The sequence below is a fragment of the Pan paniscus genome, chromosome 7, assembly GCF_029289425.2.
Source record: "Pan paniscus chromosome 7, NHGRI_mPanPan1-v2.0_pri, whole genome shotgun sequence".
Taxonomy (NCBI): domain Eukaryota; kingdom Metazoa; phylum Chordata; class Mammalia; order Primates; family Hominidae; genus Pan; species Pan paniscus.
The window spans coordinates 143,904,688-143,923,316 of NC_073256.2; the positions used below are offsets into that span (position 1 = coordinate 143,904,688).

Genomic DNA, 18,629 nt, shown 5'->3' on the forward strand with positions numbered 1-18,629 from the left:
GGCAAGAGACGGGGTCATGTGCTCTATCCTCTTTTGTCTTCAAAGAATCCTCCCAGAGAGCTGCACTTTGTCACAGCATCAGGGGCTTTGTGAAATTATGCTAGCAAGCAGAAGTGAGCAAATACAGCTTTTTGCATTTGCTGCTTTGTCTCACACTTCACAGCCCTCAAAGGAGCCAATGCTGCAGACGCCTTGATTTTGGACCTCCAGCCTCCAGAACTGTAAGAAAATAAATTTCTGTTGTTTAAGCCACTCAGTTAATAGTCCACTGTTATGGCAGCCCTAACAAACCAATAAAATGAGTTACCTGGTGATCACATGAAACGTCAGCTGTGATGACAAAAAGGTGCCCTTAAGAACACAAAACAACTAGGGTCCACTATGTGGAAGCAGAAGCCTGCAAGGAGTGAAACTGCAGGAAAGGAAGAAATGCCCAGTAGAAGAGAGGCCCCAGGTGCTCGCTCTGGCAGTACATATACTAAAATTGGAACGATACAGAGAAAATCAGCATGGCCCCCGTGCAAGGATGACACACAAATTTGTGAAGCGTTCCCTATTTTTAAAAGTTAAAAAAAAAATTTTTTTAAAGACAGGAGGTCCCAGGAAGCCCTGCTGCCTCTCTGCCCACCCTGTCCAGGCCAACCCTGCTACCAGGAAGAAATTCACAGGGCCAAATTACTCAGTCATGTGTGTTGAGGCCAGAAATGCATTATTTAATTTTTTGCAGCAGATGTACCTTTTTAATACTGTTTTGTTTCAGGCTAAAATTACAATATTAAAATTTAATATTCAAACATTAGCATGAGTTTGCATTTCTTGAATGTCCACCCACCTTTTTCCTCCAGTATATGTGGAATGGCAACAGGGGAGGGGTGGGAAGAGGACAAGGCTGTGGCTGCTGGTCTTATCTCCGCATCTGAGTGGCTCTGTGGCCTTGATCACATTGCTCCACTCCTCTAGGGTTTGCTTCCCTCCTCTCTCAAATGATGGAAATAACCTGGGTGTTCTAGAAGGCTCCTGCACCTCAAAGTATTCCCAAGTCTGTGTATCTCTGGAGACTGGAGGGAGCCAAGAAGAGATGGACAACAGATGCCTGAGCAGAACTGATATGTATCTGCACTTTTGCCATCATCAGAGGTTGGAGGGGTCTTGGAGAGAGCCATGAACAAGAGCGTCTCCCAGTGTTGATAGGGTCCCTCCAGACTTTTAGGGAGAAAAGTAAAGAAAAATTCCTAGTGGTTGTTCCTATATCTCTTGTAAAGGATAAAAGGTAAACATTATATGTATACTTTTTTTTTTTTTTTGAGACTGACTCTTGCTCTGTTGCCCAGGCTGGAGTGTAGTGGTGGGATCTTGTCTCACTGCAACCTCCACCTCCCAGGTTCCAGCAGTTCTCGTGCCTCAGTCTCCTGAGTAGTTGGGATTACAGGTTTGCGCCACCACACGCAGCTAATTTTTGTATTTTTAGTAGAGACAGGGTTTCACCATGTTGGCCAGGCCAGTGTCGAACTCCTGACTTCAAGTGATCTGCCTGCCTCAGCCTCCCAAAGTGCTGGGATTACAGGCTTGAGCCACTGTGCCCAGCCTCATTACATGTATTCTAAAAATTAAAGATTTTCTGACTGCAAAGTCCTGGATTATTATACTGCAAAGTCCTGGATTCTGTGACTGTATGTGTCTGACAGTATGTGTGTGTATGTGTGTATGCCTCTGTCACACACGCATGTGCCTCAGTTTCCCTGGTATCCCAAGAAAATTTTTAGTTTTTCTTTGGGGTAATTACACCTTGAAAAAGCAGGTACTTCAGGACTCCTTCCTTTTCTGTACTCTGAAGTCCAGCTCTTAATTTCTACTATTGGTGAGAGTGCAAGTCGATGTCACCTGACTTAGTACATGGGCGTTCTCTCTAGTCTCTCAGGTTGAAAGTCTCTCTGCTGTGACCCATATCCTCACTCTATGCAGGAGGAATTTTTTTTTTTTTTTTTTTACTAGACCTTTACATGAAATTAGATAGAGTTAACTTATCTCTCTCCTGGCACTTCTTGTGCAGGTCTGCCAGTCAAATCCAGCAGACTGCAAAAATACTAGACTTTCTCCACTGAAGAGTCAGGTAATGCCAGAAGAGTATTATGGCACAGCAATACTCCTCAGAGCAAACGTTGGCTTTTCAGCTAACTTAGAAGTTCCCTGGAAAATGCTTCTTAAGCCTTAGAGAAGAGAGACAGTCTTTTTCATATAACATAGCCAAACCAAGGGCGTGACACTCCATCACCGTCACCATACTCTGCTGATTAGAAGTGATTCACAGTTTCTGCCCACAATGAACAGAAGAGGTAACTCACTGCGGGTCACCTTTAGGTGTGTCCACCACACCATTCTTCCCAAAATTTTGTAAGACTTCTTGTACATGCCAGGCATGGTAGCTCACCCCTGCAATCTCAGCACTTTGGGAGGCCAAGGCAGGCAGATCGCTTGAGGTCAGGAGTTTGAGACCAGCCTGGCCAACATGGTGAAACCTCATCTCCACTAAAAATATAAAAATTAGGCCTAGTGGTGCACACCTGTAATCCCAGCTACTCGGGAGGCTGACGCAAGAGAATTGCTTGTACCCAGGAGGCAGAGGTTGCAGTGAGCCGAGATCGCATGACTGCACTCCAGCCTGGGCAACAGAGCAAGACCCTGTCTCAAAAAATATATAAGGAAGCTTAGTAGGGCATGGTGGCACACACCTGCAGTCCCAGCTACCCAGGAGGCTGAGGCAGGAGGATTGCTTGAGTCCGGGAGTTCAAGGCTGCAGTGGGCTATGATTGTGCAGCTGTACTCCAGCTTGGGTGACAGAGCAAGATCCTGTCTCCAAAATAATAATAATAATTAATAATAATAATGATAATCATTGAAAGAATAAAAAAAGATGGGGATAGAGATGAAACAAAATTGGCCATGAGCTGATAATTTTTGAAGCTTTGTATTTAGTTATGCAGTGGGTCTCTGTACTATTCGGCCTACTTTTAAATACATTTAATTTTTTGCATAATAAAAAAAAACCGACAAGAAACAGTGATCAAGTTAGTAATAATCCTTACCGTATTTCAGCAATTCTACATGCCAGACTCTATGCTAAGTGCCTCATTTACATCATCTCATTTGATTCTCACAACGGCCATATCAGAAAGTATTAATAGTGTATTTATAAATAAAAAACCTGCTTCTCTGGTAGGTTAAATGACTTGCCCAAGTATATCAAGAACCAGATGCTGTGTTCTCACTTATGAGTGAGAGCTAAATGTCAAGTATATATGGACACAAAGAAGGGATCTGCAGACACCAGGGCCTACTGGAGGGTGGGGGGTGCATGGAGGGTGAGGATCAAAAAACTACCTATTGGGTACTCTACTTAGTACTCGGGAGATGAAATAATCTGTACCTCAAACCCTTCTGACATCAAATTTATCTATATAATAAACTGGCACATGTACCCCTGAACCTAAAATAAAAGTTAAAAAAAAAAAAATCTGCCTACAAACTCAAAACAAACAAACAAAAAACAGATGCTGAATCCAAGTCTCCTTTGATTTCAAAGCCCATATTCTTTTTTGTTTGTTTGTTTGTTTGTTTTGTTTTTGAGATGGAGTCTCACTTTGTTGCCCAGGGTGGAGTACAGTGGCACGATCTCGGCTCACTGCAACCTCCGCCTCCTGGGTTCAAGTGATTCTCCTGCCACAGCCTGCCAAGTAGCTGGGATTACAGGCATGCACCACCATGCCTGGCTAATTTTTGTATTTTTAGTAGAGACGAGGTTTCACCATGTTGGCCAGGCTGGTCTCAAACTCCTGACCTCAGGTGATCCGCCCACCTCTGCCTCCCAAAGTGCTGGGATTACAGGCATGAGCCACCACACCCGGCCTCAAAACCCATATTCTTAATTACTATTTCAAGTTAAGTCAGCAAGTATAGGTTAAGTGCCTATAATGAAGCACTGGGAAGGTGACAACAATTAGAAGATGTGACGTTTGGTCTCAAGGAGATCAAGGCTGAGAAAATATTTATTCATTGCAATTCTGGCCCTGGATCAACCACTTACAAATGAGGAGAGGCAAATTATCTCAACACACCAGACCTTAGGCCCTTTACCTGTTTGATGAGATCGTAGAATCCATCCTGCGAGTCACAGAGGACAGTAGGGAAGATCAAATGAAGTCATGTAAATAAAAGCCACGAGGAACAGTAAAGGGCTGTATAAGTAAAAAGGACAAAATGAAGCAACAGTAATGGCACTATTGTGGTTGAAGATAAGAAGCCTTTAGCCTACTTAGATTTTTAGTGTTCTAAACCCAGCTGTCCTCAGCCCCGTGGTTTTTCCTTCATGAGAGCTCCTCAACAAATTCATGTGTAGGGAGGTTGGCCCTAAGAACACCCAGGACAGTGACATTTCAGAGGCATTGTAGAGAAGCTCAGTTATCACATTGCAGTGTCTTCCTCTCCCGGACTGTGCTTAGCACACAGGAGAGCCACATATGGGGACCGGGAATTATTTCTGATGTAGCGATTGGGAAATCGTGACAATGTATACTAATGAGGTGACAAGAAAGATGGTGTCAGATGCACATTAATCTTTAGCCTGATGTCCTTCATGATGTCCAACCTCCAGTTTCATCTCCTGCCACACTCATCCCCCATACTTCCACTGTTCGCACTGGCCTTACTCAAAATGCAGATTCCAGGACTCAGGCTATCTCACTGCCTTCTTACTTACAATTCTTATACCAGAACACCCTTCCTCCTCCCCTCATCTGAATCTTACTTGGTTTTTGAAATTTAAGTCAGGGCCTTCTTAGGAAGATTTCCCTGATTCAGATCCAAGTTGAATTATGATAACCCTCCTTTGGCTCCCATAAAATCTTATAACTTCCTAACTGTGTTTTATGAATAGTTGTCTAGTTTAGCACTATGTCAGGAGCTATTGACAGCAGGGCTGGGCACGGTGACTCACAGCTGTAATCCTAGCCCTTTGAGAGGCCAAGGTGGGAGGACTGTTTGAGGACACCTCAAGCCCATCCAGCCTAGGCAACAGAATGAGATCTTGTCTGTACAAAAAACGAAAGATTAATTGGGCGTGGTGACGTGCACCTGTAGTCCCAACTACTTGAGAGGCTGAGGCAGGAGGATTGCTTGACCCCAGGAGATCGAGGCTGCAGTGATCCATGATGGTGTCACTGCACTCCAGTCTGAGCAACAGAGCAAGACCCCACCCCCCAAAAAAGCTATTGAGGGTAGCAGTTTACTTTCATTGCTCTACCTCGAGTGCCTACAGAAGAGCAGAGCACATTTAGGTACTTTGTGTGATTACTTATTGAATAAAAGGATGGTATATCACAGAAAATAACCTATTTCTCCTTTTAATGGTGATGGTTCTTTATCACTAAGTGTTCTTTGCTGAGTACTACATTGGTTTTGAGTGTGCAAACACGGAAACAGCTGCCTCCGATCTACACTGTTCATCGTAATTAAGAGGAGAGAGATTTGGAAGACCGAAAAATCAGAAATGGTGGAAGAGGAGTCCTTAAGGGCATGGCCATATTATTTTTTGTAAGGCTGGCCGCTATCATAGATCAACTTTGGCCGGGCACAGTGGCTCACGCCTGTAATCCCAGCACTTTGGGAGGCCGAGGCGGGCGATCACCTGAGGTCGGGAGTTTGAGACCAGCCTGACCAACATGGAGAAACCCCGTCTCAACTAAAAATACAAAAATTAGCCGGGTATGGTGGCGCACGCCTGTAATCCCAGCTACTCAGGATGCTGAGGCAGAAGAATCGCTTGAACCCAGGAGGCGGAGGTTGCAGTGAGCCGAGATCGCGCTATTGCACTCTAGCCTGGGTAACAAGAGCGAAACTCTGTCTCAAAATAAAATAAAATAAAATGACAACATAGATCAACTTTGACATTTCATTGGCTTAATGAAATGAAAGTTTATTTCTCACTCATATGAAGTTCAATTCTCCTTTTTTTTTTTTCACCCGCGTAAGCCCCCAAAAGATGATTCTGACAGCAAGGGGTAGAGGCGAGGATTGCTGTTTGGATTTGATTGGCTCCCACAGTCATACTGGGAGCCAGGTTAATAGAGGCTTCAGTACCAAGAGTCCCTGAGCTTCAATATCCAACCAGCAGGGGGAGAAAGAGAGAGAGGCGATTGTCCATGGAAGTTTTCATGGGCCAGGCCATGTCACTTCTACTCATGTTCCATTGAGTAAACTCAGCCCTACGGTTACATCTAACTGCAAAGGCATCTGGGAAATGTAGTCTAGCTACGTGCCCAAGAGCAAGAGAAAACCACCTTTGCGGATCACATAATAATTTCTACTGCAAAGGTTGAGAGGTGGGGAATGTCAAAAATGAAGAAAAGCAAAGGTAAGATAGGAGGGAAATAGGGGAAGAAAGGCTAAGGGAGGAAGGCAGAAGAGAGGAAGCAAAACAGCACGGAGGAATCTGAAGGAGTCTGTGGTGAGTAGTGTTATACAGCCTCTACTCCAGTGTGCTGAAAACAACCTTCAGTGTACTACATTGTTTAGTGATGATTGTGAGTAGATATAGTTGGGAAGGGACTAGCACTGAAGAATAAGGACAAAGCTAACATGTGGGTGATAGAATGAGCTATCAACACAATTGCATGCTTCTTCCAGTATGATTTCGTTTGTCGAAATATGACTGACAACTCCTTTTGGGTAACTCCCTCTAGAAGCAATTCCCAGCCTTCCAAGAAAACCTCCGACTTTTTAAAAAAGGAAAAGTTACTAAATTTAGTCCCTAGTAATGGCATGGCCAAGATTAAGGCCCAGTCTGTAAATCCCATTGTCTCTCTACTCTACTAGTGGAGTTAAATGTGAGAGAAGAAAATGTGAACCCTGAGCCACTCAGGAATTGAGAAGCTTTCATTTCTCTCATGTCTATTATGCACTTGCTTGCTTTCACTAAAACCTCCTAACCTCTCAATAAGGCGTCATTATCTCTCTTTACAGATGAAGAGGCTGCAATTACCAAGGCCACGTCGCTGGTAAGTGGCAGTACTAGGAATAAGAATTCAGACTGCTAATTGTATCAACAACATAATAAAATTTAACATTTATTTATTTAGCATTTCCTATGTGCCAAACAGAATACCAAGAACTTTACCCGCATTATTGAATGTTAATCCTCAAGACAAACCTATGAGAAGTACTAGTAGTATCCCCATTTTGCAGATGAGAAAACTAAAATAGAACGGACATTGTTTATCCAGGTGTTCTTAGCTTCTGACAGTGGGGGGGGCTAGTATTTGTACACAGGTGTTCTGACTGTGAGTCCGTTGGACTAGCCTCCTCTCTTCCCACTGTCCTGCTCAAGCTCTGTCAATTATACCCCACTGCTTCCTGAAAACATATTTGCTATATGCAACCCCCACCCCCCGCCCCAAGAAGAGAATATATTTTGGAGTCTTTGTGTCTCAGAAGATCACTTTAAAGTCCCTTTCATATGAGTGACCAACTATCCTGGCTTGACTGGACCTGTTCCAGTTTGGCTCTTAGAGCCTTTCGTCCTGGGAAACTCTTCAGTCCTGAGCCCACTGGGACTGTTGGTCAACCTATTTCCCACTCTGAAATCTGTGAGTTTATACACTTTTTGCAAGACCCTCTGTTCTACCCTGGAAAGAGAAGGATCAATTGTGCACACCCTCAGAATTTCACCTCTTCTCTCAATTAGTCAGACTTAAGTTATCTACCCTGTTTTTCTCCTTTTAACCTACTCCTATAGCTGCCTAAGAAACATGTGAAAAATTTGACACCCTTGGCAGAAATGAGGGTCTATAATATACTTCATGGGTTATGCAGTTTTATTGTTCATGAAGACTTTAATGAGGGATCAGTCTTCATTTTTAGTAAGTCATCTAAGCAGTGCATTTGAGACTGGGTACCACTAGGAATCAGCAAGTCCCCCTGTGGCCTGTGCTGTTTCTGAACCAAGAGAACTAAGAGAAGCCATGACCAGAAGCTGAGATAAGAAGCACCTAGTGAGATCCAGGACAACTTTTCCAAAGACTACATATCTTTAAACACTGTTTGAGGCATAATCCTAGATTGTTGATTCAAATGTGGCACAGGAGTAAGTTAGCTTTAGAGATGTCATAGTCTGAAATAAGAGCATGTTAGCAGGCCATCTGTAGAGGAGAAGTTTGCCTGGGTGGGATCTGAAATATGAACAAAAATTCACCATTACCATTAACCAGCTGCCTCACTTTCCTTTAATTTCATGTTAGGGTTTTGTTTCTTTAGCTTGCCACCCATAACAAAGTATGTCATCCTGGGATCTTTTTTTTTTTTTTTGAGATGGAATCTAGCTCTGTCACCCAGGCTGGAGTGCAGTGGCGCAACCTCCGTCTCGCGTGTTCAAGCGATTTTCCTGCCTCAGCCTCCCGAGTAGCTGGGATTACAGGCACCTACCACCACACCCGGCTAATTTTTGTATTTTTTTAGTAGAGACAGTGTTTCACTATGTTGGCAAGGCTGGTCTCAAACCCCTGACCTCATGATCCACCCACCTCGGCCTCCCAAGGTGCTGGGATTACAAATGTGAGCCACTGCACCCGGCCCATTCCGGGGTCTTAATCAGCAATAACAAAGTACCACAAATAGGGTGTTTTGGGTGGCTTAATCAACACATTTTTTTCTCACAGTTCTGGATACTAGAAATACCAGGATCAGGGTACCAGTATGGTTAGGTTCTGGTGAGAGCGTTCTTGCTGGCTTGCTGATGGTGGCCTTCTTGCTGTGTGCTCACATAATGGTGACAGAGATAGAGCTCTGGTAACTCTTTAAGGCCCCTAATCCCATCATGGGGCCCCACTCTCATGACCTCATCCAAATCTAGTTATTTCCCATAGGTCCTACCTCCAAACACCATCACACTGGGGGCCCAAAATTCTACATATGAGTTGGGATAGGGGTTAGCACAAATATTCAACCCACGACACCCTGTGTCTGGAGCTCCAGAGTCTTCTTTACTCCCGTCAGAAGCAAGCCTCTACCTGTGCAGAATCATCCCAGACGCAATGACAGATAATGCTCTTATTCAAGGGGGAAAGCAGTTTTAATAAACTTTATATCTTGAGATAATTTTAAATTCAATATTAAATTTACAAAACAATTTTAAAGATTAACTTAACAAAACAATTGTAAAGATAATGGAGCACTCTTACACTCCTCACCCAATATCCTTTATTGTTGATATCTTCCGTTACCATGGCGCATTTGTCAAATCTAAGAAGCCAACAGTGGTACATTATTTTTAATGGAACTTTAGATTTTCTTTGGATTTTACCATTTTTTTTCCACAAATGTGCTTTTTCTGTTCCAAGAACCAATCCAGGATATCACATTGTACCTACTTGTCACATCTCTTGAGTCTCCTCCGGTCTATATTGAGATGGACTTTATAATCTCAGTCTTTACTTGTTTCTGATGACCTTTACAGTTTTGAAGAATATGAATTTGGTGTTTTGTTGAATGTCCCTCAATTTGGGTTTGTCTGGTGAAAAACGGCTTTTATTTAGCAATAGATCAGCCTAGATTTTGGTTCTAATCTGACCAGATGATCCATAGCATAAATAGGATCCTGCCTCATTTCTGTGAATAAGCACCTGCTTTATATATAAATGTCTATAATTGACTATTGTCTCTCTATCCTTAGTCTCTCAATAATGGAGAGTAGCATTAGAGCCATAAAAATCTAGATTCAAATCTTGACTTCATATATATAACTTTGATCTAGGACAAATCATTTAACTTCTATGAGACTTGGTTTATTTTTTAACATGAGAATAATAAAATGTTGAGTTTATGGTACTGTTGTGAAGATTAAATCAGCTAAGCATGTAGCACTTAGGATATGATATAGCACATGTGAATGTTTAATGAGTATCAGTTTCCTTCCCCTAAATTTGTTCTTTTTAGTCACCCCAGAGTCTGCCTCTGAATATCATCTGTTGCCATTTTTTCATAACAAGAACGTATGAAAAACGCAGACTGGAGTTACTGCCCAGCTCATAATATCCTCAGTATCCTAGTCTATGCAATTCATTCCTTTCTTACAGTAACTGTATTCGTCCATTTTGTGTTGCTATAAAGAAATACCAGAGACTTGGTAGTTTATAAAGAAAAGAGGTTTAATTGGTTCACGGTTCTGCAGGCTTTACAGAAAGCATGGCTCCAGCATCTGCTGGGCTTCTAGGGAGGCCTCAGGAAGCTTTCAGTCATGGCAAAAGGCAACGGGGGAGTAGGCGTGTCACATAGAGGGACCAAGGGAGGAGGAGCCAGCCTCCTTTAAACAACCAGATCTCATGTGAACTAACAGAGTGAGAATTCACTCTTCACCAAGGGGATGGCACTAAGCCATTCATGAGGGGCCTACCCTCCATGATACAAATCCCTCCCACCAGGCCCCACCTCCAATACTGGGCATCACTTTTCAGCATGAGATTTGGAGGGGACAAATATCCAAACCATATCAGTAACAAACTCTGTCTCCCTGGTTATAGGAGGAACATATGACCTAAGTGGACCAATCATAGGGCCTCACTTCTTCAGTTATATGGATTCATCCAAATCCAGCCAATTAGAATCCTTCCCTGTAACTTTTTTCCTCACTGGAGTTGACAAAAGAAAGTTCTCGGCCGGGTGCAGTGGCTCACGCCTGTAATTCCAGCACTTTGGGGGGCCGAGGCAGGCAGATCACCTAATGTCAGGAGTTCAAGGCCAGCCTGGGCAACATGGTGAAACCCTGTCTCTACTAAATATGCAAAAATTAGCTGGGCATGGTGGTGGGCACCTGTAATTCCAGCTACTCAGGAGGCTGAGGCAGGATAATTGCTTGAACCCAGGAGACGGAGGTTGCGGTGAGCCGAGATCGCCCCACTGCACTCCAGCCTAGGAGACAGAGCAAGGCTCCGTCTCAAAAAAAAGAGAAAAGTTCTCTTTCCTTTCTGGTCATGCAGTTGTAAGGGTGAGGGGCTTGTAGTAGTGCTTCCTGCCATGTGGAGAGAGCCAGACTGAGAGCAGGACACCAGCAAGCATGAAGAAGGAGAGCTGAGAGATGGAGACAGCATTCAATGGAATTCTGCCTAGTTCTTAGGTCCAGTGATTCCTGAGGTCAGTCTACCTCTGGCCTTTCCATAGATTGATGAGTTGAGCAAATCAATTGGCCTTTTGCCTTAAGCTATTTTGGGTTGTGTTTTTATAAAGTACAATTAAAAGGATCTCAATAGATCACTTTTCTCGATTTTGCTGCTTGCTGCCACCTACCACCTATTCTAGGTGCCCCGCTCCACAACCTGTTATCTTTTACTTGCTTCTTCTGTGGCATGGTTGGCACCAAAGGGGCCTCTTTCTTTGACCCTTTTTCCAACACTGGCTGTAAGTTAACTGTATAAATTACTCCATCCAACAGATTATTAAAAGTGCAAGAATCAAAAGGTGTAGAAGTTAGTCTGTGAAAACATGCTGAAAAGAAATGAAGCCACACATAATATCAATTATGTAGTTGTTCAGAACGCAGACTCTGGAGTCCATTAGATCTGCATTCATATCCTGCCTCTGTCACTCACGAGTTGTATGACTCCAGGCACCTACCACTCTGAACCTCAGTGCTCTCATTTGATAAATGAGGATAGAAATCCCTTTTTCATATAGTTTTTGTGTAGATTCAACAAGATAACATGTTTGATGCCAAGCAGAGCCCCCACTATATTGCTGATCCTTAACTTCATAATAGCATTTTTTTTTTTGAGACGGAGTCTCACTCTGTCGCCCAGGCTGGAGTGCAGTGGCGCCATCTCAGCTCACTGCAAGCCCCGCCTCCTGGGTTCACGCCATTCTCCTGCCTCAGCCTCCAGAGTAGCTGGGACTACAGGTGCCCACCACCACACCCGGCTAATTTTTTTTTTTTTTTTTGGATTTTTAGTAGAGACGGGGTTTCACCGTGTTAGCCAGGGTGGTCTCGATCTCCTGACCTCATGATCCACCCGCCTTAGCCTCCCAAAGTGCTGGGGTTACAGGCGTGAGCCACCGTGCCCAGCCCATAATAGCAGTTATTAATAATGATGATTAAAATTTTCTTAAGACACCCAAACCCACCAATCATTCTTAGCCTCATGAAAGGTGGGATAGTCATGCTAATTTTGTGTGTATCCCAATATGCTTTAGTGTGAAACACACAGCACCACTTGTGAAGTGTCTTCTTGCCAGAACATTTTGAAACAAGCTGAATCTTTATCAAATCCAGCCACGAGAGCTCACTTACAAGAAATACAGCATGTGATAAACAAGTTAAATTAAACTACAAGAAAGCAAAGAGATATATCCAGAATGTGAGACATACTAAAGGACAAATGATTTGATTTCAACAATAAATCAATAGCAGGGAGAAAACCAAAAGAGAGGTAGTGAGAGATGGAGAGGAAGGGAGAAATAGAGAGAAAGAGAGAGACTGTGAGAGAGACAGAGAAAGAGAGAATAAATTGTGGTTATCCTATTATCTCACCATGTTGTATTCAACTGAGGGGTTCTTGAAAGAGAACTGGATTCAGAGCCAGATAATCTGGATTTATATTTTCTTCAGCTACTGTCACTAAACAAATAAACTTGGGGGACTCATCAGGGAGTGATAATTGAAGAGTTGATTTGAGGTTTAAATGGGACCTTGTATACAAAAATGTGTAAAAAAAGTGTTGTATGAATTGTCTCATTTAAATACCTATGCAGGGAGCTATTGCAGTGCACACCGTTTCTCTCCCTTTGCTCATACTGTCCCCATGCACGTCAAACCTGTCTTCCCCATCCATTAATTCCTTCAGCCAATGTGCTTTTACTTAAAAGCACATGTGACTGTCCCACATGTGTGCTCAGGATGGAATCATTTATAAGGACAGTAAGAAAAGTCCCTTATGAAGAGTGTTTACAATGCAGAGAAAGTGTCCCAGCCGCATAACAAAATAAGGGCAGAGCCAACAAAATGCAGCATAGAGTTTGGGGCAGGCAGGCACAGATTGAAAACCCAGATCTTCCACTCCTGGCTGAGTAAGTCAAATCCACTCTCTACCCTTCATTTTCTTGCTCTCTTCTCTGAGAGACTGACCTGTAGAAAGAACTTCAGGCTCTAGTACCCTCTAGCTCCACACTAGGTTTGGCTCCCAGAAGACAGTGGAGGTAGAGAGGAGAAGTGAGAAGTACAGCCTCCTCCCTGAGTTCTGATTTAGGACTGGCTTCATCCTACAACCTGACTCCTCTCAAGGTGGCCTTTTGAACACAATTCTCTCCTTCCCTTCTCTCTTTAGTTCTTCATTTCTAACTAGTTCTGGACTATGGCACCATCCCCTGTAGCTTCCTAAGGCTGCCCACACATTTTTAATAATCCTTTGTTAAATTGATTGTGAAGTAGCCTCCTCTGTGTGAGCCATTCAATTCCTATAATCCACAGGTTAATCTTGGGCAAGTCTCTTAAACTTTTTCAGCCTATGTTTACTGTCTGTCAAATGGAATTAAGTGTAATTCCTCTCTCATGGTCCTAGGCAACTTCAGTTAAGAAGGGTCCTCTGGAATATGAAAAAGACTACCTGGGAGAAGGACCAGGTCAGGGTTTAAATCTGATTTTTGCTCTTATAAACTCAGTTACCTTGAGCATTTTGCAACAAATCTCTTTGCAATTCAATTCCTTGTGGGTAAAGGGATTATAACAAATGTTTAATAGGATTTAGAGTTTTGGCTTAGACCCTAAAGATTGGAACATAGCTAAGTAGCTGTGCATTCTAAAGAGAGGAGGTAGACCACTCTGGATGAGAACTGCCAGCCCATGACCAAATCTAATACTTTCAACAGCTTGTTTATGGGAAGATTAGCAGCTTCCTTAGAGGGAAAAAAATTCTTTCTAAGAGGCTTGTAGTACTGCAGATGGTTTGCTTTCATTCATTCCCAAGCAAAGTGAGGTAGTGTGACGCAGTATGAGATAATCCTGGAGAGAGGATTTATGGCAAGTTGGTAGACTGGCATCACACTCCCAGGCTGGATGCTTGCTGAAACACAGAGATGCAGAAGCCAGTCCCAAGCTACTCCAGAGGGTGGAACATCATGGAGTTCTTAGGAGATCTTAAAATATATTCTCTTGACATTGAAAGCATAGTTTTTCTTCCTAGTGTTCACCTGGAGAAGACTGAGGTTGGAGCTTGGCAAAGCTACCCACAATGGCCGAGCAAGTATGTGTGCATTTTGCCAGAGCAGGCAAATGCCACAAAAGGAAGCCAGCTTAATTTATCTCTGCTCAAGGGGACTTGTGGTACCACCAGGGGCAGGAGTTGAGAGACGTCACAGGTTTCACCTAGCCCATGGCCAAGTCAGGGTCTCTGAAGAACCCCCACGAAAAGTGCCAACTGGAAGAGCCAACATTTGGATCTTACCATTTGGAAGGCTTTCAACAGTCAAGAGAGCATCACAGCCAGCATCTGCCTCCATCTCTCATCCCTCCACAGCTATTATATTGGAAAATCCATCAGCAGTTAGGTGAGTAGGGTAGGAAGTACAGCGAAGAGCGAAAGAGCAGATCCAGCGTCTTTACGCGTTTCCTGGCACCTGATCCTCCAGACAAGCCCCAGCTGAGCAGAGGGGAGAAGGCTTAACCTGAATGTGAGATTAAATTTGATTTAGATTGAACTGGACTTTTAAAATACTTGCAAGTGGGCTGGGTGCAGTGGCTCATGCCTGTAATCCCAGCACTTTATGAGGCCAAGGCGGGTGGATTACCTGAGGTCAAGAGTTCGAGAGAAGTCTGGCCAATATGGTGAAATCCTGTCTCTACTAAAAATACAAAAATTAGCCGGGAGTGGTGGTGCACACCTGTAATCCCAGCTACTCAGGAGGCTAAGGCAGGAGAATCACTTGAGTCCAGGAGATGCAGGCTTCAGTGAGCCGAGATCGTGCCACTGCACTCCAGCCTAGCTGACAGAGCGAGACTCTATCTCAAAAAAAAAAAAAAAAGAAAAAGAAAAAAGAAAAAAAAACAAACTGGCAAGTGACTGGGAAGCTACAGAATATTCTCAATGTGTCATCAGGAAAGGCGAAGGCAAATGCAACTATATACATTTTGAAGGCAATAGGCAGAAAAGCAAAGCTATTGCCTGATGGTATCACCCAGGTGCAACCTATTTTCAAGAAATTTACTTTGCAGAGTATGTGTGAAGAATAACTAAAATAACATAATGCAATACCTAGAATAGCACATCTTAGGATAGTCATATGTCCCCCTCATCATCATTACTAAAGATTTCACTCTATACGTTGAACGTGCAAGTTAGGAACACATGAAGTGTTCACGTTCCTACGGAGTCAGTGTAGAAGGGTGGTTGCCCTAGTGGGCTTCAAGGCCAGTAATCTGTTTTTAGGGGACCTCAGGCCCCAGTGTGAACAAAAGGCCAAGAGCAAAACACAAAAAGCCCATAGAATCATTCATGATGATTGTTGAACCAAAGTCTGATCGAAACCCACATCATCTGTTGGTTGCTGGACTATCAGGGTCACGCAATATTTTTCAAATCCTTAAAGCAGGCCAGGTGCAGTGGCTCACGCCTGTAATCCCAGCATGTTGGAAGGCCGAGACAGGTAGATCACCTGAGGTCAGTCGTTCCAGACCAGCCTGGCCAACATGCCGAAACACCGTCTCTACTAAAAATACAAAAATTAGCTGGGCATCGTGGTGCACACCTGTAATCCCAGCTGCTCAGGAAGCTGAGGCACAAGAATCACTTGAACCTGGGAGACAGAGGTTGCAGTGAGCAGAAATCATGCCACTGCACTCCAGCCTGGGCGACAGAGTGAGACTCAGTCTCAAAAAAAAAAATAAAAGAAAAGAAAGGAAAGGAAAGGAGAAAAGAAGAGAAAAGAAAAGAAAAAAGGAAAGAAGAGAAGAGAAAAGAGAAAAAAGGTGCTGGACGTAAAATTTTCACTATATTTGCTGTGCGTTTTCCTGCAGCATAAAGTGATGTTTACTAATGCTGAGCATTTCAGGTAAGTTTGCTTTGATCCCATCTTGGATTCATGACTGTGATTCACATTGATAAGCATCATTATAGTGTACACTATAGACCAGATACCTTTGTCATCTGATGTATTTTATAGGTACGATTTTTTTTTTTTTTTTTTTGAGACAGAGTCTCACTCTGTTGCCCAGGCTGGAGTGCAGTGGCGTGATCTTGGCTCACTGCAACCTCCATCTCCTGGGTTCTTGTGCCTGAGCCTCCCTGAGTAGCTGGGATTACAGGCGCCTGCCACCATGCCAGGCTTATTTTTTGTATTTTCAGTGGAGACGGGGTTTCACCATGTTGGTCCCGCTGGTCTCGAACTCCTGACCTTGAGTGATCCATCTATCTCAGCCTCCCAAAGTGCTGGGATTACAGGAGTGAGCCACTGCACCCAACCTAAACATTAAAATATATATATGAATATTTGGCTAACCTCTTAAAGGAAAGTTGCTATATACCTTGTGTTCTATGACTCCTCATTCCAGTATCCTTTCTCCTCCTCCATCATCCAGGTCACATAGGAGAGTGATCAGCATATCTTGGGAGCACAGTAGACACAAGTTAAGGAGATCCCCTGCCTGCAGTCTCCCAATCAAATCATAGGTAGGTATCGAGTAGACAGCAAGTTATTTTTTGTTTTTATTTATTTATTTATTTTTGGTAGAGATGGAGTCTCCTACACTGCCCGAGCTGGTCTCAAACTCCTGGCCTCAAGCAATCCTCCCACCTCGCCTCCCAAAGTGCTGGGATTACAGGCATGAGCCACCATGAACAGTAAGAGCTAGTTCTTAGAGCGAGAGGGAGTCAGACAATTGTTCTTTCTATTAAATGTTATCTTAACTGATCTTATCGCTAAACATATCAATTTTGGAGAAATAAGTGGCAGGAGATACGGAGACAAGAGTGAAGTTATGGCCCTCTAATGGTGAGAAGAAGGGAAGCAAAAACTTCTACCTTTTTTTTTTTTTTTTTTTTTTTTGAGAGAGAGTCTTGCTCTGTCACCCAGGCTGGAGTACAATGGCGCGATCTCGACTCACTGCAAGCTCTGCCTCCTGGGTTCACGCCATTCTCCTGCCTCAGCCTCCCAAGTAGCTGGGACTACAGGTGCCCACCACCACACCTGGCTAATTTTTTGTACTTTTTAGCAGAGATGGGGTTTCACCGTGTTCGCCAGGATGGTCTTAATCTCCTGACCTTGTGATCCACCCGCCTCGGCCTCCCAAAGTGCTGGGATTACAGGCGTGAGCCACCGTGCCCGGCCTACATTTGTTCTTTTTTTTTAAATTTTTAAATACTTCAAACTTGCGTAAAATTACAGACAGTAAGACAAACATCCACAGAGCACCCACTCCCCAGATTAAATAAATGCTAACAAACGCAACCTCACACATTTGCTTCACTTTCTCTGGTTGAGGCAGATCCAGAGACTTGAGGCCCACCAGACTTCCAGGGGCCCAGGACGATGTCCATTTGTCTTTGCTGTCTATGTCCACCTCTCTATGCCTGGAACGTCGTTACCCACATTCTCCCCCAGTTCAGCAATCCATTCCCTTCTTCTCCAAAGGGAACCCAGTATGGTGAAAGACAACATCAAAGTTCGTTTTTGCTTCACTCAGAGCTGTTGAGGTTTTGTTTTTGTTTGTGTGTAAGAAAAATTCTGCTTTGAGCCTCAGAATTGAAATAGAAATTGGCCTGTAACTAGACTAAAATTGTGCGTACCCTGTCACATGAAGGCCTTAATAATAAAAGCTCTGTTCTTTGAAGCCCTGATATGTACTAACCCATATATTGTATTATTATGTATTTGTCTTCCCAGGAACACTGTGAGACTCTGGGGTGAGCTTGCATTTGCAGACAGGAACTGAAGGGCTGGAGAGGTTACACTCACCCAGGTGCAGTTGCCCAGCATGCGAAAGAGGAGACATTCTAAACCCTGCACTTAAAAAATAAATAAATAAATAAAGTTACAGACTGTCTTTTGTTTTGCAATATCTAGGTTAGTTCCCTGTAGGCCTTTTCTATGTTCCAGATAGCTGAGGTTGAGAGGTACATGACTTCCAAATTAGTGGGGGAAAGTGGGACTACTTTACTTAAATGGATGTTTTTTACAGCAAGGTCTTTAATTCCTAGATGTAATTTTTATTTTATTTTTTAATTTAGATATAGGAAGGGTATAGCAGACCTTCTTTACTATTAATACCACTCTTAGGTCAGTGACTTCAAAGCAGCACTTGACACTGATTTTGATTGCATGTGATTCCCTGGGGGAGGGGTCTCAGGAGGGAGGATACGCAGGAGGTAGAATGGAAAGGTGGCTAAGCTGGATGTGATCTCAGCTGCAGTCTAGCCCTAACCTGATTGCACAGGGAGCTCTGGAGCATGAAATACACCTACCACGTTTGTTTCCACTTTGAAACATGGGGGCTAGCCTCTGTAGATGGTGAGACCACCTTCCCACAGCAGCTGGGGAGTTTGTGCAGGAGCCAACTAAAGAAAATCTGGAGAGGGAACCTACACCCCAGCTCCACTGTCCTCAAA

General features: G+C 43.5%; 1 long non-coding RNA gene and 1 other non-coding gene across 2 annotated transcripts; both read left to right on the forward strand.

The window, feature by feature from the left end:
- The first annotated feature begins 454 nt into the window (after positions 1–454).
- LOC112440820 (U6 spliceosomal RNA) lies at positions 455–561 on the forward strand. The gene has a single exon (XR_003028818.3). It is a non-coding gene; the product is annotated as a U6 spliceosomal RNA (small nuclear RNA).
- Positions 562–1,149: 588 nt separating this feature from the next.
- On the forward strand, positions 1,150–18,067 carry LOC134731005 (uncharacterized). The gene is made up of 3 exons (XR_010113020.1): positions 1,150–2,333; positions 16,604–16,694; positions 17,908–18,067. It is a non-coding gene; the product is annotated as an uncharacterized LOC134731005 (long non-coding RNA).
- The last annotated feature ends 562 nt before the right edge of the window (positions 18,068–18,629 follow it).